The sequence below is a fragment of the Schistocerca gregaria genome, chromosome 10 (genome assembly GCF_023897955.1).
Source record: "Schistocerca gregaria isolate iqSchGreg1 chromosome 10, iqSchGreg1.2, whole genome shotgun sequence".
Lineage (NCBI taxonomy): Eukaryota > Metazoa > Arthropoda > Insecta > Orthoptera > Acrididae > Schistocerca > Schistocerca gregaria.
The window spans coordinates 155,505,962-155,532,874 of NC_064929.1; the positions used below are offsets into that span (position 1 = coordinate 155,505,962).

General features: G+C 45.0%; 1 protein-coding gene and 1 pseudogene across 2 annotated transcripts in view; both read right to left on the reverse strand.

Moving 5' to 3' along the window:
• Window positions 1–26,913, reverse strand: part of LOC126293536 (alpha-protein kinase 1-like) — a 310,049-nt gene that overhangs the window by 108,716 nt on the left and 174,420 nt on the right. The window lies entirely within an intron of this gene.
• On the reverse strand, window positions 13,521–13,638 carry LOC126293774 (5S ribosomal RNA; annotated as a pseudogene).

Genomic DNA, 26,913 nt, shown 5'->3' on the forward strand with positions numbered 1-26,913 from the left:
GTATTGGCATGGGGTCTACTCTTCACACGATGTGTCCCACACGATGTGACCTGGAGTCTTTAAATCTTTACACGAACTCTGTCCTTTTAAAATTTCTTCTGCCTCGCACTCTGCCAGTCTATTAGAACAGCATTTAATCCCGCATTGCCGGCGCGGTAGTCTCGCGGTTCTAGGTGCGCAGTCCGGAACCGTGCGACTGCTACGGTCGCAGGTTCGAATCCTGCCTCGGGCATGGATGTGTACGATGTCCTTACGTTAGATAGGTTTACGTAGTTCTAAGTTCTAGGGGACTTATGACCTTAGATGTTGAGTCCCATGTGCTCAGAGCATTAATCCCGCCTACAGTGACAACACTTTTATTGGGCGATTTGCACGACGGTACTAAACAAGTCACAGTTTATCGGATGAAGTGGTGAGGGGGTCGGTTCTAGGCGATACATTCTGGAACCATGTGACCGCTACGGTTCCAGGTTCGAATCCTGCCTCGGGCATGGATATGTGTGATGTTCTTAGGTTAGTTAGGTTTAAGTAGTTCTAAGTGTACGGGACTGATGACCTCCGATGTCATAGTGCTTAGAGCCGGCCCTCAGAGCTCGTACGGAAATAGATAGGTGTTCATTCTTTTCGCGCGCTGTAAGGGATTGGAATAATAGAGACCTGTGAAGGTGGTTCGATTAACCATGTAGATGTAGTTATTCGGAGATGAGTGGGCTTGCACTGGACTGAATGGTGTGGAGAGCTGCTTCAAACAAGTTTTCGGACTGACGACTACAAGAACAACAACCGTTAAGTGACATGTGTGGAAACAGGCATCGGTAATATGTTTGTGGAGTAATTCTCTGCGATTTTCTTTACTATTATCTTGTATCGAACTATCAGTTTAATAAGTCACAGCTGCAACATACTAACACGAATTCTTTACAGACGAATGGAAAAACTGGTATAAGCCGACCTCGGGGAAGATCAGTTTGGATTCCGTAGAAATATTGGAACACGTGAGGCAATACTGACCTTACGACTTATCTTAGAAGAAAGATTAAGGATAGGTTGGGAAGGGAGTGACACAGGTTTGTACCCTGTCCCCGAAGTTATTCAATTTGTATATTGAGGAAGCAGTGAAGGAAACAAAAATAAAAAGTTCGGAGTAGGAATTAAAATCCACGGAGAAGATATAAAAACTTTGAGGTTCGCCGATGACATTGTAATTCTGTCAGACAGCAAAGGACTTGAACGGAATGGACAGTGTCTTGAAAGGAGGATATAAGATGAACATCAACAAAAGCTACAAAGATAATGGAATGTAGTCGAATTAAGTTGGGTGATGCTGAGGGAATTAGATTAGGAAATGAGACGCGTCAAGGAGTTTTGCTATTTGGGGAGCAAAATAACTGATGATGGTCAAAGTAGAGAGGATATAAAATGTAGACTGGCAATGGCAAGGAAAGCGTTTCTCAAGAAGAGAAATTTGTAAACATCGAGTATAGATTTAAGTGTCAGGAAGTATTTGTATGGAGTGTAGCCATGTATGAAAGTGAAACATGGATAACAAATAGTTTGGACAAGAGAATAGAAGCTTTCGAAATGTCGTGCTACAGAAGAATGCTGAAGATTAGATGGGTAGATCACATAACTAATGAGGAGGTATTGAACAGAATTGGGGATAAGATGAGTTTGTGGCACAACGTTACTAGAACAAGGGATCGGTTGGTGGGACACGTTCTGAGGCATCAAGCGATCGCAAGTTTAGCATTGGAGGGCAACGTAGAGGGAGGCCAAGAGATGAATACACTAAGCAGATTCACAAGGATGTAGGCTGCAGTATATACTGGGAGATGAAGACGTTTGCACAGGATAGGGTAGCATGGAGAGCTGTATCGTACCAGTCTCAGGACTGAAGACCACAACAAAAACAATTATCTTGTATAATGAACGGGTTAATAAGCTTCTCTACCTCCGAAGTGGAAGGAAACCGTGCGACTAATACGGCTGGAAAGTTTTTTGGTAACACCAAGTACTGACGTCATACGACGAAAGAGGGTGGTTGATCTGTAGGAGCAAGTACAAAGGAGCCAGGGGCGGTGTTGTTTCTGACGGAAGTGAGCTGTTTGTCGGCAGCTGCGGAGTGCGGCGGTGACGTGCTCTCAGAGCCGGACAGGGTAATTCCCTGGCGCTGTTTGTGGGCCGCGGCCGGCATTCCCACGCAATCTGGCTTCTGCCCGGGCGACGGCGCTTCGCCCTGATACCGAACACGGACGCGACGCTCTGTTTTGTGGTTGCTCCCCACTTTCTAGCAACGCAGCCTATCCGACATACACTACTGGCCATTAAAATTGCTACACCACGAAGATGACGTGCTACAAACGCGGACGGACAGGAAGAAGATGCTGTGATATGTAAATGATTAGCTTTTCAGAGCATTCACCCAAGGTTGGCGCCGGTGGCGACACCTTCAATGTTCTGACATGAAGAAAGTTTCCAACCGATTTCTCATACACAAGCAGCAGTTGACCGCCGTTGCCTGGTGAAACGTTGTTGTGATGCCTCGTTTAAGGAGGAGAAATGTGTACCATCACGTTTCCTACATTGATAAAGGTCGGATTGTAGCCTATCGCGGTTGCGGTTTGTCGTATCGCGACATTGCTGCTCGCGTTGGTCAAGATCCAATGACTGTTAGCAGAATATGGAATCGATGGGTTCAGGAGGGTAATACGGAACGCCGTGCTGGATTCCAACGGCCTCGTATCACTAGCAGTCGAGGTGACAGGCATCTTATCCGCATGGCTGTAACGGATCGAGCAGCCACGTCTCGATCCGTGACTCAAGAGATGGGGACGTTTGCAAGACAACGACCATCTGCACGAACAGTTCGACAACGTTTGCAGCAGCACGAACTATCAGCTCGGAGACCACGGCTGCCCTTACCCTTGACGCTGCATCACAGACAGGAGCGCCTGTGATGGTGTACTCAACGACGAGCCTGGGTGCACGAATGGCAATACGTCATTTTTCCGGGTGAATCCAGGTTGTGTTTACACCATCATGATGGTCGCATGCTTGTTTGGCGATATCGCGGTGAACGCACATTGGAAGCGTGTATTCGTCATCGCCATACTGGCGTATCACCCGGCGTGATGGTATGAGGTGCCATTGGTTACACGTCTCGGTCACCTCTTGTTCGCACTGAATGCACTTTGAACAGTGGACGTTACATTTCAGATGTGTAGCGACCCGTGGCTCTACCCTTCATTCGATACCTGCGAAACCCTACATTTCAGCAGGATAATGCACGAGTGCATGTTGCATGTCCTCTGCGGGCCTTTCTGGAAACAGAAAATGTTCGACGCTGCCGTGGCCAGCACATTCTCCACATCTCTCACCAACTGAAAACGTCCGGTCAATGGTGGCGGAGCAACTGGCTCGTCACAATACGCCAGTCACTACCCTTGATGAACTGTGGTATCGTGTTGAAGCTGCATGGGCATCTGTACCTGCACACGCCATCTAAGCTCTGTTTGGCTCAATGCCCAGGCGTATCAAGGCCGTTATTACGGCCGGAGGTGTTTGTTCTGGTTACTGATTTCTCAGGATCTGTGCACCCAAATTGCTTGAAAATGTCAACACATGTTAGTTCTGGTATAATATATTTGTCCAATGAATACCTTTTTATCATCTGCATTTCTTCTTCGTGTAGCAATTCTAATGGCCAGTAGTGTATTTTCTTACCGTCAGCAGGCAAGCGAAGGAGGCGGCGCATTGCTTAAGGCGTCTCCAAGTCTGTTGGAGCAGGTTCGATTCCCCGTGCCACAACCGTGAATTTGTGATTGTTGGATTCGAGACGGTCTCCGATACCGGCGTAGCGACTTCAGTTGTTAGCGTTCCATCAAGTAGGAGTAGCGTTAAAGTACCCGCCATCCACGTTTAGCTTAAGGTGAAAGCTAAGACTTGGTCCTATAAAAAAGACATGTACGATCTTCATCTACGCCCCTCCTCTGAATATAAGTGTGAAGTGCATGGCAACAGGTGCCTCCCGTTGTACCAATTACATTAGGCCTTCTTTCCGTTCCATTCACCTACGAATCGCGGTAAGAAAGATTGTTTGAAAGCCTCCGTGCGCGCTGTGATTTATCTAATCTTTATTTTAGGATTCCTACGGCAGCGACGTTTTAGTATCCACTGAGGAGACAAAAGCCGTGGGAGATATCCTATTACAGTGCCGGAATTGTGCATAGCGCAGCAACTCCGCGTGGCATGGACTCAACAAAGTCACCTGCAGAAATACTGAGCAATGCTGCCTCTATACCCTTTGTGATGCCACGTCCTCGGAAGAGAAATGAAAGTAAAAAATTTGTTCCAAAACAAATTACCAGTTAACATTATTATCTGGATATTAACCAGAGACTGAATCAGGCATCTAATACTTATTAACATACGTAAGAACGATAGGATTCCAATAAAATCAAACTCAAAATTCAAAATCATAGTAAATCGCAAAATCATTATAATTAAAATTCGCAAAGTAGAACCAACGTTCCCAAAGAATATTCCGTGTGAGTACTCTTTGAGATTCATGGGTAATGGCTACGGATAATTCAGTCCATTGTCACTACGTTACGAGAGTTAGCCGAAGCAGGTCATACTTTTGAATGCTCGTATATGTAGGCGCAATTAGATTGTTGTTCTGAATTGATTATTGAGATCTACCATGGCGGAGTGAAACGATACTTTGACTTGAAATATTACGTTATTTAGTATTCAGATAGAGGACATGCATATATTAGACAGAAGTGACTTTTAATTAGGTAACCTGAAGTTAACACTATTTAGGAAGTGAATACAGACAATTTCATTCATAATAACTAATGGACTATGCAACTTGGCGATAGTTACGAAGCATACAATTTATAATTCTCCCGAACACCTGGGAAAGCTTCTTCCTCACGACTCTGTTAGGAAGTGACTTATATTGTGTTACAAACCAGCATATCGTGTTCATTCACGCATTTATCATTCAAGTTTTACAATGTTATTTATGGAGATAATGTGCTGCGATATTATTTGACTGAAGCGCTCGGCGCTTATATAGAAACTCTTTGACGTTAGGAATTAATAACACTGTTACGACTGGTTATAGGGTGTTACAAAAAGGTACGGCCAAACTTTCAGGAAACGTTCCTCACACACAAAGAAAGAAAATATGTTATGTGGTCATGAGTCCGGAAACGCTTACTTTCCATGTTAGAGCTCATTTTATTACTTCTCTTCAAATCACATTAATCATGGAATGGAAACACACAGCAACAGAAAGTACCAGCGTGACTTCAAACACTTTGTTACAGGAAATGTTCAAAATGTCCTCCGTTAGCGAGGATACATGCATCCATCCTCCGTCGCATGGAATCCCTGATGCGCTGATGCAGCCCTGGAGGTTGGCGTATTGTATCACAGCCGTCCACACGAGCACGAAGAGTCTCTACATTTGGTACCGGGGTTGCGTAGACAAGAGCTTTTAAATGCCACCATAAATAAAAGGCAAGAGGGTTGAGGTCAGGGGAGCGTGGAGGCCATGGAATTGGTCCGCCTCTACCAATCCATCGGTCACCGAATCTGTTGTTGAGAAGCGTAAGAACACTTCGACTGAAATGTGCAGGAGCTCCATCGTGCATGAACCACATGTTGTGTCGTACTTGTAAAGGCACATGTTCTAGCAGCACAGGTAGAGTATCCCGAATGAAATCATGATAACGTGATCCATTGAGCGTAGGTGGAAGAACATGGGGCCAATCAAGACATCACCAACAATGCCTGCCCAAACGTTCACAGAAAATCTATGTTGATGACGTGATTGCACAATTGCGTGCGGATTCTCGTCAGCCCACACATGTTGATTGTGAAAATTTATAATTTGATCACGTTGGAATGAAGCCGCATCCGTAAAGAGAACATTTGCACTGAAATGAGGATTGACACATTGTTGGATGAACCATTCGCAGAAGTGTACCCGTGGAGGCCAATCAGCTGCTGATAGTGCCTGCACACGCTGTACATGGTACGGAAACAACTGGGTCTCCCTTAGCACTCTCCATACAGTGACGTGGTCAATGTTAGCTTGTACAGCAGCAACTTCTCAAACCCTGACATTAGGGTTATCGCAACTGCACGAAGAATTGCCTCGTCCATTGCAGGAGTCCTCGTCTTTCTAGGTCTTCCCCAGTCGCGATAGTCATAGGCTGGAATATTCCGTGCTCCCTAAGACGCCGATCAATTGCTTCGAACGTCTTCCTGTCGGGTCACCTTCGTTCTGGAAATCTGTCTCGATACAAACGTACCGCCCCACGGCTATTGCCCCGTGCTAATCCATACATCAAATGGGCATCTGCCAACTCCGCATTTGTAATCATTGCACTGACTGCAAAAGCACGTTCGTGATGAACACTAACCTGTTGATGCTACGTACTGACATGCTTCATGCTAGTAGTGTAGAGCAATGAGTCGCATGTCAACACAAGCACCGAAGTCAACATTATCTTCCTTCAATTGGGCCAACTGGCGCTGAACCGAGGAAGTACAGTACATACTGACGAAACTAAAATGAGCTCTAACATGGAAATAAAGCGTTTCCGGACACATGTCCACATAACATCTTTTCTTTATTTGTGTGTGAGGAATGTTTCCTGAAAGTTTGGCCGTACCTTTTTGTAACAGCCAGTATATTGTCCTTACGTGCTGCCAACATACGCTGCGTGTAAGGACCGCGAAGATAGGTTACGAGAAATTAGGGCTCATATGGAGGCATGTAGGCAGTCGTTCTTCTCTCACTCTACTTGCGGGTGGAACCGGAAAGGAATCGGCGGTGGGTAGTTCCTGTGGGACCAAACTGCTGAGGTCATCGGTCCCTAGACTTACAAACTACTTAATCTAACTTGAAATAATTTACGCTAAGGACAACACACAAACACACCGGGCGGCGAAACCCGGACTCCTTCAGCTCCTATCAACTCGGCCTCCTACTTATTTGCATTTAGTAACGAGCTGAAAACACCCACGCGTTTTGTGCCTCTAAACAGTGAGACACACTATTGGGGTTCTTTCACGAACAGGGCGAGCTAGTTTGGCGTGGTTGATGTTTACGTTCTCTTTGACCCCACGCCATCACCTTTGTCAGCGCTAAGGCCACCAGGCTACTTTATGCGCAACGTAGTACTCTTTTGTGTTGTTGCGGGTGAAGGAAAGGGGGTACACAAGTTCCTCCTCCGCAGTAGCACAAAGGGAGCTGCGAGGCTTATCTCCACCATCTGAGGGACCGGTCACCAATGAGAGCGTCAACCGCCGTTACTCCAACGGATTGGCTGGGCTGCAGATTAGGGGCTCAGCAGTGAGCGTTGCCAAGAGCAACAGGTACCTGAAAGCCTGAAACAATCCCCCCTGCATGGTCCCCAGGGATTTCGTCTAGCTCGGCGGCTTCTCTCTGTACCTGGGCAGACCCTACGGAGGACGAGCGAGACGACAGCCAACAAACCAAGCAGCCGATTGAATGTGGAGGTTGCACTGAGTAGTCCAAACAGTATTGAGGAATGACCGCAAAAGTTATTACATGAATATAGCATCCACCTATCCGTAATGTAATGTAATCTTCATTCTCATCACCTGCACAGTGAACCAACGTATATTTCTGGCATTTGTAGACTTGGAAAAAGCTTTTGACAATGTTGACTGGAATACGCTCTTTCAAATTCTGAAGGCGGCAGAGGTAAAATACAGGGAGCCAAAGGCTATTTACAATTTGTACAGAAACCAGATGGCAGTTATAAGAGTCGAGGGACATGAAAGGGAAGCAGTGGTTGGGAAGGGAGTGAGACAGGGTTGTAGCCTATCCGCGATGTTATTCAATCTGTATATTGAGCAAGCAATAAAGGAAACAAAAGTTCGGGGTAGGTATTAAAATCCATGCAGAAAAAATAAAGGAGGGTATAAGATGAACATCAACAAAAGCAAAACGAGGATAATGGAATGTAGTCGAATTAAGTCGGGTGATGCTGGCGTAATTAGATTAGGAAATGAGACACTTAAAGTAGTAAAGTAGTTTTGCTATTTGGGGAGCAAAATAACTGATGATGGTCGAAGTAGAGAGGATATAAAATGCAGACTGGCAATGGCAAGGAAAGCGTTTCTGAAAAAGAGAAATTTGTTAAATTCGAGTATAGATTTAAGTGTCAGGAAGTCATTTCTGAAAGTATTTGTATGGAGCGTAGCCATGTATGGAAGTGAAAATAGTTTGTACACGAAAAGAATAGAATGACTAGAATAAGGGATCGGTTGGTAGGACATGTTCTTAGGCATCACGTGATCACCAATTTAGTATTGGAGGGTAGCGTGGAGGGTAAAATTTGTAGAGGGAGACCAAGAGATGAATACACTAAGCAGATTCAGAAGGATGTAGGTTGCAGTTGGTACTGGGAGGCGAAGAAACTTGCACAGGATAGAGTAGCATGGAGAGCTGCATCAAACCAGTCTCAGGACTGAAGACCGCAACAACACATGAAGATAGCAACTGCTCTCGAATGAACAGATTTCATTGATGACCGTGCAGCTTCTCTACAATAAATGATAATTAATAGAAACCCTCAGCTGCCGACAGGTGTTGTTGATATACGTCGATGGGGACAGCTGAAAATGTGTACCCAGGCCGCGAATCGAACCCAGGATCTCCAACTTACATGGCAGACGCTCTATCCATCTGAGCCACCGAGGACACATATGAATAACGCGCCTGCAGAGACTTATCCTTTGCACGCTTCCTGTGAGACCCACATTCCCAACTGTCCACAATCTACATACGTAATGTACCTAATTGACATTTTTCCATCCACTCTTTACCAGCGCACACTACCTGTCGGCAGCTGAGTGTTTCAATTAATTATCATTTACTCTAGAGAAGCTGCACAGTCATCAATTGTATCTGTTCTTTCGAGACCAGTTACTATCTTCATATATATATATAGCCATTGACCTTCGTCTGTGCGAATGCGCACACGTTGCCCGAACTCTTACGGGAATCGTCACCTTAGTGTGGGCGAGTAATGAGTAAATGGGCAAATATCTATTAGGTACATTACGTATGTAGATTGTGGCCATTTGGGAATGTGGGTCTCACGGGAGGCGTGCAAGCGATAAGTCCCTGCAGGCGCGTTATTCATCTGTGTCCTCGGTGGCTCAGATGGATAGAGCGTCTGCCATGTAAGCAGGACATCCCAGGTTCGAGTCCTGTTTGGGGCACACATTTTCAACTGTCCCCATCGGAGTATATCAAGGACACCTGTCGTGCGATGAGAGTTTCAGTTTATTATGGTTCAAATGGCTCTGAGCACAATCGGACTTAACTGCTGAGGTCATCAGTCTCCTAGAACTTAAAACTACTTAAACCTAACTAACCTAAGGACATCACACACACTCATGCCCGAGGCATGATTCGAACCTGCGACGGTAGCGGTCGCGCGGTTTCAGACTGTAGCGCCTAGAACTGCTCGGCCACCTCGGCCGGCGACGAGCAATACATAACGATCTGCTGTTCCTTTGTGCAACAAACTAACTTAGCGTTCGCTGCTTCCCTCGTATTGACTCTATGGTCTGCACAGTGTTTTGTAAGTTTTTCTTTTCCTTCGTTGAATTCAGACGTTCACAGAAATTGCCAACACCTTGTAAACATTTAACGCTAATTGAGGCCACAGAAGCATGGTCTTTCCCGAATGATTCTGGTAGCTGGAGTCCAATGATTTTGTTAACCATGCCTTTTCCGTTCTTGTGGTGATATTCCGTAGCAACTTTTCTCTCCGAACACATATTTCATAGTATCTAACCGAAAAGTGAAATTACTTAGCTTTAAAAATATTTTTAATATCACGAAGTACCTTCCTAAAAATTTTCATCCTTTATATCATCCCCTTACGAGTCGAATTTCCTTAGAGGAAAAAAGTATGAAGCACGTATTTTTTAATTTTCAACTGAGTAGTCAGATACCAATTCCCAAAGGTGTAACCTAAAAATGCTTTACTAGTTCTTTAATAGTGATTTATGTTCAAAAAAGACTTTTCATCCATTATACCCCCTTAATGGGTGAATTTCCAAAAATACTTAAAAGGATATTTATTGAAACTTCCTGGCAGATTAAAACTGTGTGCCGCACCGAGACTCGAACTCAGGACCTTTGCCTTTCGCGGGCAAGTGCTCCACCATCTGAGCCACCCAAGCACGACTCACGCCACGTCCTCAGAGCTTTACTTCTGCCAGTACCTCGCCTCCTACCTTCGAATCTTTACAGAAGATCTCCTGCGAACCATGCAGAACTAGTACTCCTGAAAGAAAGGATATTGCGGTGACATGGCTTAGCCACAGCCTGGGGGTTGTTTACAGAATGGGATTTTCACTCTGCAACGGAGTGTGTGCTGTAATGGGACTTCCTGGCAGATTAAAATAGTTTTAATCTGCCAGGAAGTTTCACGTCAGCGCACACTCCGCTGCAGAGTGAAAATCTGATTGTGGATATTTTTTATTTCTGATTGAGAAACCAAATACCAATTTTTGTAGGTCTACTTAACAGCGTTATTTTTTCATAAAGTCTTTATTTCATTCCCTCCGAAGACGAATTTCGAACAACCCCTTCTCAATGATGCCCGCAGTATAAGATCCACACTGTTTCCAGATTTCAAGCTTCTACCCCTAGCAGTTCCGGCTGAGCGACGACGTGTTACTGAATCAGTCTGACCCTATTTCACCCCTTAGGAGGTGAATTTCCAAAACCAGTCAAACATGTATTCTTTCATCTGCAACCGAGAGGCCTAACACCAGTTTCAAAGATGTAGGTTTAAAAATGCTTTAGCAATTTAATATTTTCAGAAACGTTCCACCCCTATTTCACCCCCACAGGGATTAAATTTGTAAAAGTGCTGAAATACGGATTTATGTATTTCTGACTGTGAAACCAAATACCAATTTTCGTAGGTCTAGCTTCAAAATTCCTTTAACAGAGACATATTTTCAAAAAAGCTTTCATCTCCCTATTTCACCCCCTTAGGGGCGGAATTTCCGAAAACCTCTTCTTAAACGACGCCTGGGCGATGACGAGTCAGTGAGTGACTGAGTCACTTGGCATACTGCCCTTTATATATGGATATTGCATGGTCTTATTCGGGTGTACATTTTCAAGAATAATTGCGTATTTTTGAAAGCTTAACTGCAAAAATTTTGTCAAACTTACGAAAACAGTTTCTCTGCTCCGAATATGTCGACAGCAGATTTTTCTTGTTATTTAGATTACCTATGTACTTAGGCTTTTTTCACGTTGGGCATGGACCGTGACTGCCAACAGCAATCATGGTTCAAAATGGTTCAAATGGCTCTAACCACAAGGGGGTTACCATCTGAGGTCATCAGTCCCCTAGACTTAGAACTACGTAAACCTAACTAACCTAAGGACATCACACACATCCATGCCCAAGGCAGGATTCGAACCTGCGACTGTAGGAAGCGCGTGGTGCTGGACTGAAGCGCCTCGGCTAGGCCAGAAATCATACACAAGTTTCTGCTAATACAGCATGTCATCTGCAACAACGGCATATGAAGGCAGCTGCTGAATTGAATTATTGTTTAGAAGATAAGCTCTAATTAAATATTCCGGAGAAATGCTAGCGTGCGCCCCTTCTTATAACGTTTACCACTGCTGCAGCTGACCTCTCCTGAGCTGTACTCGATTGTTATTTTCTTGCTAAATGTGTTGTTGTTATGGTTCTTTTATCTTTAAAGTAATCTAGGGGCATCTGTGAATTTTCGCGAGGTTTTGGTTTCGAAAATGGTCCGATATGATCTGCTGTTTGTATATTGGGTCGAACATTTATAAATAATATTTACCTAAGTTTTATCGTATTCACTGGGAAATTTTGGCTGACAATATTTTGCTCTGAATTTTGAATGCACGTTTACGCTGTTGGGAGTCGTTAGTCTCACTGTCTTGTTTTCGGTCCACAATCGCAAAGGTAGATTTTGTTCATGTGGGTTTTCTGTTTGTTTGCGTGTGTTTGTGCGTGTGTTTATTGCGTATTGTTTCAAAGTTCGGTTAGAGTGTTGAATAATTTTCTGTTGCGGAGTACTGCTTGAACACTGATGGCTTCTTTGGTCGTGGCAATTTTGTTCTACTGTTCGTATAGATGATTAAATCTGTGAAGGCCCAACGGTGCCGACCGACCGCCAAGTCATCCCTTAGCCCTCAGGTTTCACTGGATGCGGATACAGAGGGACATTTTGTCAGCACACCGCTCTTCCGGCCGTATGTCAGCTTACGTGACCGGAGCCGCTGCTTCTCAATCAAGTAGCTCCTCCGTTGTAAGACTTGGGGCTCTGTTTCTGTGTCACTACCATGATGGTTCTTCTCAATGAGGTGCAGACGTGGAGTGTGTGTTACCGTCTCACAATACCCTTAAATCTCCGGAGTGACTTACTCTAAAATGTCTTACTCTACCTGTATGTGGTTTTACCATCGTGGGCATTTCGCGAGACGCATGCGGGAAGTGGTAACCTGCTCCCTGACTCTTTGTGGAACGAATCAAATCGACGGCTACGAATGGCTTTCTCCTGTCCTCGACAAATATTGAAATCGCATGGGGACAGGGCGAGAGGGTATGAAAGATGTGTAAGGCCACCGCAGCGAAACTTCAACAGCGTACTCGAAACACGTGGTGCCGGTCGGTGTGGCCGAACGGTTCTAGGCGCTTCAGTGCGGAACTGCGCGACCGCTACGGTCGCAGGTTCGAAGCCTGCCTCGGGCATGGATGTGGGTGATGTCCTTAGGTTAGTCAGGTTTAAGTAGTTCTAAGTTCTAGGGGCTAATGACCTCAGATGTTGTCCCATAGTGCTTGAGCCATTTGAACCATTTGAACACCTCGTGAGGCAGCAAGGTATGGTCACTTTGCGGAAGGGGGCTGGGGGTGAAAATGATAACAGACAAACAAAAGCTTCAGCTCAGTTGTTGTGTACAGATTATGTAGTTCATGCGCATTAGCATCTTCAGCAAAAATTTGTAGTTTTTTGCTGAGTTTGGTGACATTCACTACAAGCAAGGTCGCCGCTTTCAGGATTCGTGAAGGAGAGCAGATCGAATCCTCCTCGAGGATTAACGACGGGGACTGGTGAGCCAGCCAGCCTAGATGTCGTTTTTAGACCGTTTCCCACGTCCAACTAGGTAAATACTGGAGTGGTTCCCTCGTCTCAAACATATGGAAAACACTCTCACAATTGAACATCAGATTAACTCCAGAGACAAGTAGAGTACACGGTCCGAACAGGCTTTGAAGGACCAACATTACCGACCGGCCGCCGTGTCATCCTCCGCTGGCGCCACCGGATGCGCATATGGAGAGGCATGCTCTCAGCACACCACTATCCCGGCCGTTGTCAGTTTGCGAGACCGGAGCCATTACTTCTCAACCAAGTGGCTCCTCAATTGTCCGCACAAGGGCTGAGTGCATCCCGCTTGCCAACAGCGCTCGGCAGACCGGATGGTCACCCACGCAAGTGCTAGCCCAGCCCGACAGCGCTTAACTTAGGTGATCTGACGGGAACCGGTGTTGACACTGCGGAAAGGCCGTTGGCACTAACATTGCTACAGCCCATACAAAAACACCGACCCCGTTGGGGAACGAGGAAAGACGGGGAAGAAGATGGTGACATCCACTTCCTCCAGAGTCACAGCCTGCTGCGCACGTGACAGCAACAGTGCACGTGAGAGGGACAATCGGCCCAGAATGAACGGTACTATGACTCACGTGACAAGCATACGCTCCCGCCTCGTCTGTTGCCTAGCGGCTTCACGCGTTCAGGGAACACACACAGCCTAGGATGGCATCCTTCCTGTGACCTTGAGCACCGGCATAAGATGGTATACACGGTGAGTCACCTAGCGTTACCGCTGGATATATTTCCTAAACCACATCAAATACTGACGAACCGATTCCACAGACCGAACGTGAGGAGAGGGGCTAGTGTAATTTGTTAATACAAACCATACAAAATTGCACGGAAGTATGTTTTTTAACACAAACCTACGTTTTTTTAAATGGAACCTCGTTAGTTTTGTTAGCACATCTGGACATATAAACAAATACGTAATCAGTGCCGTTTGTTGCATTGTACAATGTTAATTACATCCGGAGATATTGTAACCTAAAGTTGACGCTTGAGTACAACTCCTCCGCTGCTCTATCGTGTGTATAGGAGAGCACCGAATTACGCAGGGATCCAAAGGGAACGGTGATGGACCTTAGGTACAAAAGAGACTGGAACAGCACATTGCGTCCACATGCTAACACCTTTTTATTGGTCTTTTTCACTGACGCACCTGTACATTACCATGAGGGGTGAGGTACACGTACACACGTGGTTTCCGTCTTGAATTACGGAGTGGAATAGAGTGTGTTCCACTGGAAACGCGTCGACGTATGTGGTATCAGCATGATGGTGCACCTGCACATTCCGCAATTAACACTAGGCTGACCCTTGACAGGATGTTCGATGGGCGTTTCATAGGACGTGGAGGACGCATAAATTGGCCAGCCCGTTCTCCTGATCTTACACGTCTGGACTTCTTGCTGTGGGGTACGTTACAGGAGAATGTGTACCGTGATGTGCCTACAACCCCAGAGCATATGAAGCAACGTATTGTGGCAGCCTGCGGCGACATTACACCAGATGTACTGCGGCGTGTACGACATTCATTACGCAATTGTGTGCAGTAAATGATGGCCACCACATTGAACATCTATGGGCCTGACATGTCGGGACACACTCTATTCCACTCCGTAATTGAGAACGGAAACCACGTGTGTACGTGTACTTCACCCCTCATGGTAATGTACATGTGCGTCAGTGAAAAAGACAAATAAAAAGGTGTTAGCATGTGGACGTAATGTGCTGTTCCAGTCTCTTCTGTACCTAAGGTCCATCACCGTTCCCTCTGGGTCCCTACGTGATTCGGTGCTCTCCGATACACACGAACAGCGGAGGAGTGGTACTCAAGCGTCAACTTTAGGTTACAATATCTCCGGATGTAATTAACATTTTACAATGCAACAAACGGCACTGATTACGTATTTGTTTTTGTGTTCAGATGTGCTAACAAAACTAACGTGGTATCATTTTTTAAAAAACGTAGGTTTGTGTTAAAAAATACTTCCATGCATTTTTTTATGGCTTGTATTAACCAATTACACTAGCCCCTCTCCTCACGTTCGGTCTGTGGAATCGATTCGTCCTTATGTGATGTGGTTTACGAAATATATCCAGCGGTAATGTTAGGTGACTCACCCTGTTTATCTCATCGGTCGCCTGTTGTACGGGTGGAGCATTTACTTACTGAACAGAATATAAGTTTACAGAAAATCTGGCAGGTTTAGTGAATTGACTAAAGTCTCCCATAGCATACAGAACTCGTTGCACTAATTCGATGTGACGTGGCACGCATTTCTCCGCATCTCAGAGCCGCAGTTGAGGCCAATGACCTCTGTTATTACTCTTTCGTCCGCAGCTCGTGGTCGTGCGGTAGCGTTCTCGCTTCCTGCGCCCGGGTTCCCGGGTTCGATTCCCGGCGGTGTCAGCGACTTTCTCTGCCTCGTGATGACTGGGTGTTGTGTGATGTCCTTAGTTTAGTTAGGTTTAAGTAGTTATAAGTAGATTACGGATGTTTAGGTCGTAAAAAAGTGTGTTTTAGGCACCTAAAATAAGCTCCTTCAGTAGTTCATATAGGCTATATAAAACCTAAAATAGGCTCTCGTAAAAATGATGCAGAGAAAATAAAAATAAACTAAAATACACAGTGTTGACAGTATGAACATCGTATTAGTCATTAAAACAATGATAATGAATATTTACACAGTTACAGAGCACAGATTTTTTAATCCGTGCTCAGCTTAAGGCCTATGAAACCGTTTCTCTGCGAAAATACACAGCTGGCCAGAATTGTACGAACGAAATATTTTCAAATATAACATTTAGTACTCCCACGTTCGATTCTAATCTGTAACTCAAATCTTTGACCGGTTTCTATTCGCTCACCGAAGTTAAGCACTGTCGCGTTCGGCGCGTACTTAGATGGATGACCATTCAACCGTGCCGAGTGCTGTTGGCAGTAAGCCAAGCAAAGGAAATGTAAAGAGTCTCTAACGACCTTCGCCTCCGACGAGACGTAAAGCCCTAAGTTTACTTCCTTTTTCTAATTTTTGAAAACACAAGAACCCTATGTCAGATTAACGAAATAGGTACTTGTTAGGATTTTGTTGCCGAAACAGGCAAAATTAGGCGTCAACGTCGGAATACGCAATTTTAGGTCCTATAGAACTAACGGTATTCAGTTTAGTTAGTCATGAAACGCATAAGTACAAATTTGTATGCAAATAGGAACTCAGGAACAAAATAGATTTTTACCTAAAATCCGCGGTCCAGTTATAAGTTCTAGGGGACTGATGACCTTAAGTCCAATAGTGCTCAGAGCCATTTGAACCATTTTATTACTCTTTTCTTCACGTTTGCATTATGTAAGTTATATATTCTCCTCAACTAGGCAGAAATAAATTGTATAGAATAACAATTGTTAACAATTCAACGCTCCGTAAGCTTAGAGAAATTTTTATATATTACGTTCTTTATATTATTTAAAATACCATTAAGAACTGAATACCAATAAGATTGAATAATGATGATGGTTGTATGGGCGCACGACGGCAAGGTCTTCAGCGCCCGCTCAGTAACAGATTGAGACGGGTGTCAAGAAAAGACTCAGAACAGTAAGATAAAACAGAACGTAAAACACAGGTAACAAGCTTGGGAAAATATGGGCCTACCCACACCGAAACGTGGCATGCCGCCAGCAGTAAAACATGTACAACACAAGAAGAAAGTGGTAGAGGGAGCTAAGACAATGTAGCATATGGAAGTGGCTGGCTGACCTAAAGGAAAAAGGAGAGGAGCCAGCCACTTTGCAATACACTAAAACCTCCAGCCTAAAAGTTTAGGCCAGAGTCCAGACACATCACAAAACTTAAAAACCCTAGACACACACGCCTCATCATTAGCTAAAACAAAGGGCATATCCCCATCAACTTGTGCTTCTGCCCTTGCATCACGGTATAAAATTGTTAAAATGTGCCAGACGGAGATGTGCACACCACAAGCAACACAAAACGGGGGATCCTCCCGCTGTAATAGAAAGCTATTGTGAGAGGACAGTGACCGATCCGAAGACGCGTGAGGGTCACTTCTTCCCGCCTGAGCAACCGGCACGAGGAACGCCACGGCCGAGTTGTTGACTTCACCAACCGCAGTTTATTGGCCGTCACCGCCAGCCGTTCTTCCTCTCATCTCAGGAACCCCGGGGTCGCAAAGCCCGAACCCGGAGCCTGAATGCCGAGCCCCTGGGGGCAATAAGACTGAAATAATAAGAAGCCTCTGCTGTTAGATTTAGAAGCATTCGACCCAACTTACATTTCAAGCCGCTGGGCTACTCTGTACTGTTAATAAAATAAATAGATAATAAATGAAATATGTGGTGTCACCGCCAGACACCACACTTGCTAGGTGGTAGCCTTTAAATCGGCCGCGGTCCGTTAGTATACGTCGGACCCGCGTGTCGCCACTATCAGTGATTGCAGACCGAGCGCCGCCACACGGCATGTCTAGAGAGACTTCCTAGCACTCGCCCCAGTTGTACAGCCGACTTTGCTAGCGATGGTTCACTGACTTCTACGCTCTCATTTGCCGAGACGATAGTTAGCCTAGCCTTCAGCTACGTTATTTGCTACGACCTTGCAAGGCGCCATGATCAGTTTCTATTGATATTATAAATCATGTACCATCAAGAGCGACGTTCGTCATGAATGGATTAAAGTTAAGTATTCCACCAGCTACGTCCGTTTTTCTCAATTCTAATGCCCTTGGCATGTTCCAGACCTCCGGCCAGCCTGTGTGAGCTAAAACGCGTGCATTTCGGCCTCCTTTAATAACCCTGTGTTGGCTCTCCTGCCAACCACAACAAAATATATCCACCGGAAAAAAATGAAATGTGTGTGAATTCCTAAGGGACCAAATTGCTGAGGTCATCGGTCCCTAGCCTTACACACTCTTTAAGCTAACTTATGCTAAGAATAACACACACACCCATGCCCGACGGAGGACTCTAACCTCCGGCAGAAGGGGCTGCGCCATCCGTGACATGGCGCCTCAAACAAGGGGCCACTCCGCGCGGCCCAACGGAAAACTTTCAAATGGCTCTGAGCACTATGGGACTTAACGTCTGAGGTCTTCAGTCCCCTAGAACTAAGAACTACTTAAACCTAACTAACCTAAGGACATCACGCACATCCAAGCCCGAGGCAGGATTCGAATCCCAGACCGTAGCAGTTGTGTAGTTCCGGACTGAAGCGCCTAGAACCGCTCGGTCACAACGGCCGGCTCGGCGTATGACAATTCTGTTACAAATAGGTTACTTCAAGGACAGCCCCGAGTCGGACGCCCTGTAGCGTGCATTCCATTAACCCCAAACCACTGCCGCCGGCCGAGGTGACCGATCAGTTCTAGGCGCTTCAGTCTGGAACCGCGCCACCGCTACGGTCGCAGGTTCGAATCCTGCCTCGGGCATGGATGTGTGTGATGTCCTTAGGTTAGTTAGCTTTAAGTAGTTATAAGTTCTAGGGGACTGATGACCACAGATGTTAAGTCCCATAGTGCTCAGAGCCATTTGAACCATTTTTTTGAACCACCGCCATTTGCGACTTCAATGGTGTTAGGCGAAAGGTCATTGGACGACAGGCTGGAGGTCTGTTTTGTTTTCTGAAGCAGGCTGGTTCCGCCTCGGTGCCATTGATGTGTTGGTTGGCCAGTTAAACACCTGCAGTCAACCTGTCTGCGCGCTAAACACACTGCACCTACATCTGGTGTTATGGTTTGGAATACCATTTCTTATGACAGCAGTTACACTCTCGTTGATATCCTACGCAGCTAGACTGCAAATTTATACATCGGTCTGGAGATTCGACCTATTATATTGCCATTGTTGTTATTGTTATGGTCTTCAGACCTGAGACTGGTTTGATGCAACTCTCCATGCTACTCTATCCTGTGCAAGCTTCTTCATCTCCCAGTACCTACTGCAACCTACATCCTTCTGAATCTGCTTAGTGTATTCATCTCTTGGTCTCCGTCTACGATTTTTACCCTCCCCGCTGCCCTCCAATGCAAAATTGGTGATCCCTTTATGCCTCAGAACATGTCCTACCAACCGATCCCTTCTTCTGGTCAAGTTGTGCCACAAACTTCTCTTCTCCCCAATCCTATTCAATACTTCCTCATTAGTTATGTGATACACCCATCTAATCTTCAGCATTCTTCTGTAGCACCACATTTCGAAAGCTTCTATTCTCTTCTTGTCCAAACTATTTGTCGTCCATGTTTCACTTCCATACATGGCTACACTCCATACAAATACTTTCAGAAACGACTTACTGACACTTAAATCTATGCTCGATGTTAACAAATTTCTCTTCTTCAGAAACGCTTTTCTTGCCATTGCCAGTCTACATTTTATATCCTCTCTACTTCGACCATCATCAGTTATTTTGCTCCCCAAATAGCAAAACTCCTTTATTACTTTAAGTGTCTCATTTCCTAATCTAATTCCCTCAGCGTCACTCGACTTAATTCGACTACATTCCATTATCCTCGTTTTGTTTTTGTTGATGCCATTAATGAACAGCATTCCACGGGATAATTTCCACATACCCCTCTTGTAACTCAACATACTGCACAGAGTGTCGAAATGTTGGTGAGCTTGACCACCAGATCTGTTTCCAGTCGAGCTCAAGTGGGACATCATCGTACCAGCGTCTACCAGAAACATAATCAACACGCGGGGTAGCCGTACGATTTAGGCGCCTTGCCACGGTTCGGCCTCCCCCCCTCCCTTCCCCTCCCCCCCCCCCCCCCGCCCCTCCACCTCTGTCGGAGGTTGTAGTCCTCATTTCGGCATGGGTGTAAAATGGTACAAATGGCTCTGAGCACTATGGGACTTAACATCTATGGTCATCAGTCCCCTAGAACTTAGAACTACTTAAACCTAACTAACCTAAGGACATCGCACAACACCCAGCCATCACGAGGCACAGAAAATCCCTGACCCCCGCCGGGAATCGAACCCGGGAACCCGGTCTTAGCGTAAGATAGTTCAAGTTTGATTAAATAATGTGTAGGCGTAGGGAGCGATGACCTCTGCAGTTTGGTCCCATAGAACTTACCACAAATATCCATTTTTTCCCCCCACAAACAGCATTAACTGTCCCCGAATTGACCGACCAAGTGCAACAGGTATAGGACTCTGTCCTGTAAACTCACATCTGGTACATGTACAACACAATGCAAGCACGTTTGCATGCTTCTCTTCAACATTCTAGCTGTTAAAACGGTTATTAATGCACTACCGTTTCACATCTGCATTGACTTATCTCACGCTTACATTAACCTGTGATCTACCAATATTAATCACTTAAATGTGTTACCTAGCTAAATGTTTTCCCACTAATTTCATAACTCTACATAGTTTTCTGGCGTTGCGACTCTTTTCCGGCATTGGATGCTGTGAGACGTCTTACACCTTACCTGGCACGGCTGTCACATGCAACGACAATTCAGTTCTCACGTTAAATACGGCAGAAAAAAGGATCTGCAGCTTTATCCATCATATCAGAGATTATCTTCATTTGCAGTAATATTGAAAACAGTTAATTTTCTTGTTACTCGTCTGCCATCAAATAGAGCAAGCGATGATAACATCGTCTGTAACACGTATCTCATATTACGATATTTCTGTATTACTCATTGTCGTAAATATGTTTTCACAGAAACAATAATGATGACGGTAAATAACGGTAACAAACCAAATGAACCGTGTTTACGTTATGAGCCTGTAAGCTTACGGCCAGCCGGAGTGACCGAGCGGTTCTAGGCGCTACAGTCTGGAGCCACGGTTCCGCTACGGTCGCAGGTTCGAAACCTGCCTCGCGCATGGATGTGTGCGACGTCCTTAGGTTAGTTAGGTTTAAGTAGTTCTAAGTTCTAGGGGACTGATGATCTCAGCAGTTAAGTCCCATAGTGCTCAGAGCCATTTTTTTTTGTAAGGGTACGCCGGGAACAGTGTTTCCATCGCACCAAAGTTCTCAGGAGGTACCCCTGAATGACCTCCGAAAGTTTACCGCCAGCCGGGGTAGCCGAGCGGTTCTAGCTTAAATTGGAAGGAACAGATAGAAAATATTGTGGGGTAGGCGAGCTAAAGATTGCGTTTTATTAGCAGAACACTTAGTAAATGCAACAGATGTACTGAGGAGACTGTCTACACCACGCACGTCCGTACTCTATGGAGTACTGCTGCGCAGTGCGGGATCCTTACCAGATAGGACTGACGGAGTACAACGAAAAAGTTCAAAGAAGGGCAGCACGTTTTGCAGTACCGAGAAATAGGGGAGAGACTGTCACAGAAATGATATAGGATTTGGGGTGGATCATTAAAACAAAGTCGTGTTTCATTGCGGCGGAATCTTCTCCCCAACTGTCTCCTCGGACTGCGAAAATATTTGGTTGACGCCGACCTACAAAGTGAGAAACGATCATCAAGGGAAACCATGTACTGTGGCTACGTTCCTAGCAAGTCTTTCTGCAGTATAGCGGAAGGAAGATCCACTTCCCGCTTATACGACCTCGTTCAGATTCAATCAGTTTTTGATTATTGCTGCTTTGTCGCCATAAAGACATTCTCGACCAACACCAACTCACTTCGCCCCATTTCAAGGGTAACTAACACTCCCGAGAGCTACAGCCTGTATTTAAAGGAAATTTGATTTGGATCCTCGTAGTGTCGTTCTAACAGCCCTACCACAACAAAGGTCAAAATTTAATAATGACTCTGGTGTTACTCACGCTGCTAAATACTGAATTTTAGGGCAAAACAAAATTATTATGTGGAAGGTGTCATTAGAGCACAATTAATAAAGTCATTTGATGTATTAATGAATAAACTAGACACTCATCTTTTCGGGTTTCCCCGGCCGGTGTGGCTGTGCGGCTCTAGGCGCTTCAGTCTGGAACCGCGTGACCGCTGCGGTCGCAGGTTCGAATCCTGCCTCGGGTCTGGATGTGTGTGATGTCCTTAGGTTAGTTAGGTTTAAGTAGTTCTAAGTTCCAGGGGACTGATGACCACAGATATTAAGTCCCAAAGTGCTCAGAGCCATTTTTCGTGTTTCCCACGCTGGTCTCGTTGTAAAATCGCGGCTCAATCGTCGAAAATCTAGGTGGTGGTGATTCCAAGCTCGGATGCAAAGAGGTCTAGGTTTTATTATGCGATATTCAAAAGCTTTATAGATTCTTGAAGATTAAACCTTTGAAAGTTGTGATGTAAAAAAATAATCAGCACTCCGAATTTAAGTTGCACTTCCTTTTTATTGCTTTTGTTGCAATATCACGTAACACACAAAACAACACTTCACAATACAAAACATACTTGAAAACATCTTCCTCACTATTAAAGTTCACGTTTTATAAGCTGACGACAATATGCGTCTTTCCAACATGACGTCCAAGACTTGACTATTTCAAGGTCCGACTCTCTAACTAGTAACAGCTTACGCGCCCAAAAATCAAGATTTACAAGTACATCAAAGATTATAGTGACAAAAGAAAGAATACACATAAGAATAATATCATTGCAACATAAACATATAGACGTATCAAAGTACCTCTACATTAATGGAATCAAATCTGAATGTTGCCTCAGAAACATGTTAACTACATTACAGAAACACAGTAGAATATTGCTGGTATCGAGAGGTTCAGGTGAACTACCGTAATAGTTACGTAATACAAGTACCATTACAAAGTGTAAAAACACGGCTACCAACTTTCGTTTACGTCGCATAACTCCTTGGTATTCCGTTTTTTTTTTTTGTTGTCAATATACAGGATGGTCCATTGATAGTGACCGGGCCATACATCTCACGAAATAAGCATCAAACGAAAAAACTACAAAGAACGAAACTCATCTACCTTGCAGGGGGAAAGTAGATGGCGGTATGGTTGGCCCGCTAGATTGCGCTGTCATAGGTCAAACGGATATCCACTGCGTTTTCTTTAAATATTATTCGTGTAGTACCTAAATAAATATGAATGTTTTAGTTGGACCACTTTTTTCGCTTTGAGACAGATGGCGCTGTAAAAGTCACAAGCGTATAAGTACGTGGTATCACGTAACATTCCGTCAGTGCGCACGGTATTTGCTTCGTGATACATTACCCGTGTTAAAATGGACCGTTTACCAATAGCGGGAATGGTCGATATCGTGTTGAAGTATGGCTATTGTGATCAAAATGCCCAACGGGCAAGTGCTATGTATCCTTGGTGAGATCATCCAAGCCGTACGCCGGATAGTTATGTTATTTACGGAAACAGGAAGTGTTCAGCCACATGTGAAGCGCCAACCACGACTTGCAACAAATGATGATGCCCAAGTAGGTGTTTTAGCTGCTGTCGCGGCTAATCCCTTACATAAGTAGCAGACAAACTGCGCTAGAATCGGGAATCTCAAAAACATCGGTGTTGAGAATGCTACATCAACATCGATTGCACCCGTACCATATTTCTACCCACCAGGAATTGCATGGCGACGACTTTGAACGTCGTGTACAGTTCTGCCACTGGGCAAAAGAGACATTACGGGACGATGGCAGATTTTTTGCACGCGTTCTGTTTACCGACGAAGCGTCATCCGCCAACAGCGGTAACGTAAACCGGCATAATATGCACTGTTGGGCAACGGAAAATCCACGATGGCTGCGACAAGTGGAACATCAGCGACCTTGGCAGGTTAATAATGTATGGTGCGGTGTTATGGAAGGAAGGATAATTGCCCACATTTTAGCGATGGCAATCTAAATGGTGCAATGTATGCTGATTTCCTGCGTAATGTTCTACCGATGTTACTACAAGATGTTTCACTGCATGACAGAATGACGATATACTTCGAACAAGATGGATGTCCGGCACATATCTCGCGTGTGGTTGAAGCGGTACTGAATACCATATTTCATGACTGGTGGATTGGTCGTCGAAGCACCCGCACGTTCACCGGATCTGACGTCCCCGGATTTCTTTCTGTGGGGAAAGTTTAAGGTTATTTGCTATCGTGATCCACCGACAGTACCTGACAACATGCGTCAGCGCATTGTCAATGCATGTGCGAACATTACGGAAGGTGAACTACTCGCTGTTGAGAGGAATGTAGTTACACGTATTGCCAAATGCATTAAGTTTGACGCACATCATTTTTCGCATTTATTGCATTAATGTGGTACTTACAGGTAATCACGCTGTAACAGCCTGCTTTCCCAGAAATGATAAGTTCACAAAGGCACGTGTATCACATTGGAACAACCGAAATCAAATGTTCAAACGTACCTAAGTTGTGTATTTTCATTTTAAAAAACTTACCTGTTAGCAACAGCTCGTCTAAAATTGCGAGCCATATGTTTGTGAATATTACAGCGCCATCTACCACAAGACGAAAAAAGTGGTCCAATAAAACATTCATATTTCTTTACGTACTACACGAATATGTAATAAAAAAATGGGGGTTCCCATTTTAATAAACGCAGTTGATATCCGTTAGACCTATCGCAGCGTCATCTAGCGGGCCAACCATAGCGCCATCTGGTTTCCCCCTTCAAGCTAGACAAGTTTCGTTCTTTGCAGTGTTTTCGTTTCACGCTTATTTCTTGTTTCCGTCTGCGGCCAGTGTCCCACGCGCAGCCTCGGCGGTGCAGCTAGTCACGTGGAAGCGCATTATGCGTCTCCCCAGGCAACGGGCCTCGCCCGGGGCTGCAGCACTGAGGAATGCAGTTACACAAGGCGCGCAGGCGTTGCGAAATCTCTGACCACCCCGCTGTCTCGAGCCTGGCGCCTTAGACTGTGTCCCAGCAAGAGAATAAATTACTGTATCGGAGATACACCACTCGCAATACAACTTGGCTCCACTATTTAATCGGAAAGAGAAATGGTCATCAGAACGATGGTTCAGGATGTAGAAAAGTCAAAACTTTAGGTATTTTTCTACACGACTGGCCATTAAAATTGCTACACCCCGAAGATGACGGGCTACAGACTCGAAATTTAACCGACAGGAAGAAGATGCTGTGATATGCAAATGATTAGCTTTTCAGAGCATTCACACAAGGTTGGTGCCGGTGGCGACACCTAAAACGTGCTGACATGAGGAAAGTTTCCAACCGATTTCTCATACACAAACAGCAGTTGACCGGCGTTGACTGGTGAAACGTTGTTGTGATGCTTCGTGTAAGGAGAAGAAATGCGTACCATGACATTTCTGACTTTCATAAAGGTCGGACTGTAGCCTATCGCGATTGCGGTTTATCGTATCGCGACATTGCTGCTAGCGTTGGTCGAGATCCGATGACTGATAGCAGAATATGGAACCGGTGGGTTAAGGAGGGTAATACGGAACGCCGTTCTGGATCCAAACGGCCTCGTATCACTAGCAGTCGAGATGACAGGCATCTTATCCGCATGGTTGTATCGTATCGTGCAGCCACGTCTCGATCCTTGAGTCAACAGATGGGGACGTATGCAAAACAACTACCATCTGCACGAACAGTAGGACGACGTTTGCAGCAGCGTGGACTATCAGCTCGGAGACCGTGGCTGCGTTTACCCTTGACGCTGCATCACAGACAGGAGCTCCTGCGATGGTGTACTCAACGACGAACCTGGGTGCACGAATGTCAAAGGTCTGTTTGACTCAATGCCCAGGCGTATGAAGGCCGTTATTAAGGCCAGAGGTGGTTGTTCTGCGAACTGATTTCTCAGGATCTATGCACCCAAATTGCGTGAAAATGTAATCACATGTCAGATCTAGTATAACATATTTGTCCAGTGAATGCCCATTTATCATCTGCAGCTCTTCTTGGTGTAGCAATTTTAATGGCCAGTAGGGCAGAAAAGTGAAAACATTAGGTATTTTTCTAGTTTCTGACTCTGCTCCAAGGAGCGGAATGTTTTGTCTGCGATAAGGCTTATTATAGAATCGTGGTTCGTTTCATGCAAGTGTCCCGACAGTCCGGGAGTGGGGATAGTTGGGTGTGAACTTCCAGTAAGATAACCACGGGAGAACTCACAATACTCACGGTCGGAAATGGGTATTTGGAGTATTTTAGTTTATTTCTGGCTCAATGTTATCGGTCCATAACAAAATTATAATTTATGTGTATGTATCTAGTGTGTGTGTTGGGGGAGGGGGGGGGGAGGGGGGGCGAAGACGGCATAATCTTTGGTGAAATTATAAAACAAAGGATGCAAAAGAAGTTGTCGCTGTTGAACGCACAAAGGATGGCTAAAAGACGTAAACAGAACATCTACATCTGGAGGCCTGTATCAGAGGGTGGAACTGTCTGACGAGGTGATAAAATGAGAGAAATGGAAGACCGTGAGCAAGACGTAGGGGATCAAGTATTGGAGTCACAGGTTAACAGAGCTTTAGAAAACTTTTGATCAGATACGATGGAAGTCACAGACAAATTTATTTTGGAATTTCTAAATTCAGTGGGGAGGCAACCGGTGTAGATATTTGTTGACTCGGGTGACAACTGATGCGGTACAGGTCTTTTTTATTTTCGAACCTCATTGTTTATACTGTGACAACGATTAAAGCTTTCACAAAACAACAGAACGAACATTAATTACGTGTACTTTCCACCTTCTTACAACATATGAAACGATTCGCACAATTCTGAAGCACGGAAATGGCGTGTTTAAAATAATAATAATAAA